This window comes from Electrophorus electricus, chromosome 11 (genome assembly GCF_041902795.1).
Source record: "Electrophorus electricus isolate QZ-2024a chromosome 11, ASM4190279v1, whole genome shotgun sequence".
Taxonomy (NCBI): Eukaryota; Metazoa; Chordata; class Actinopteri; order Gymnotiformes; family Gymnotidae; genus Electrophorus; species Electrophorus electricus.
In genome coordinates, this window is record NC_137507.1 from 2,333,896 (window position 1) to 2,335,000 (window position 1,105).

The following is a 1,105-nucleotide window of genomic DNA, read 5'->3' on the forward strand; positions in this document are numbered from 1 at the left end:
TTAGAGAAATAAAGGTGTTCAGCGCGCTGTGGGGTCTTGTGTGGCGTCTGGTTAATATATTCATGGAATTTTCTCTAACAATGTCTCTGAAAAATCAAATCCACACTATATCATTAGAAAAACAGAAATGGTAAGTGGTTTGGACTGAGCAGGGCAGTAGCTGGTTCAAATAGAATCAGATGGTATATGGACCCTTTGTGCACCACCATGACAAAATTGGGTTTCTAGAAATTAATGTGTGTAGTTCTGAATGTGTGTGTGGTTGTGTGTAGCATTTTGACAAAATGAGGCCTTTTTTCAAAATTGTGCAATCGTAAAACTCTGTAATGCATGCACACACACATCGCTAATATGCTGACACAGCTCTTTTAGCTAATGAGGGTGGTCTGGTGTACAGTGCCAAGCTGCACAAAGGTGAATGATGCATGTTGGGTGTGTGTGTGTGAGTGTGTGGTTTTTTTTGTGTGTGTGTGTGTGTGTGTGTCATGGTAAGTTCACCACTCTTTAGATGGGGAGCAGGAGAAGAACCATGACATCAGTCATCCAATTTACAATTTTGAACTCAAAATGAAATATCAGTGCCAATGCTCTATGTATCTGGATTGTAAAAAGACAAAAAAAAAAAAAAAAAAAAACAGATCGATTTTCAAATTTAGGTTTAAAGCAAATTGCCCTTAGAAACATGAAGACCCAGAGTTCCATCAATAAATACACACAAAATGGCTGCTAATCAGAAACAGCTAAATCAGCGCTAACCACTGCGGTTGATAACAGTGCATTTGGAGGAGCTGTCCGTTTTCCAACCTTACGCAGCAAGGGCAGCAAGTCCAATCCCTAAGGGAGCCTCCGTTCCCACGGGAACCGCCTCCGTGGCCAGCTGGGCCGTTCAAAGCAGTGAAGCGAGCCTCACGTCCAGACACGGTATTGAACAGTGCCTGCGTGCTCAGCTGTAGGGAGCCCTGGTGCAGTGCTGGAGGGGAGAGAGTCTCCATATTGGGTTACTGAATCGGCAGAAGTCCGAGACACGTGCGAACGATCCGATGGTGCCGGGGTCGGGTCTTTGTCTGGACCCGCCGGAAACGACTTTGCCAGCAAATGACTTTGC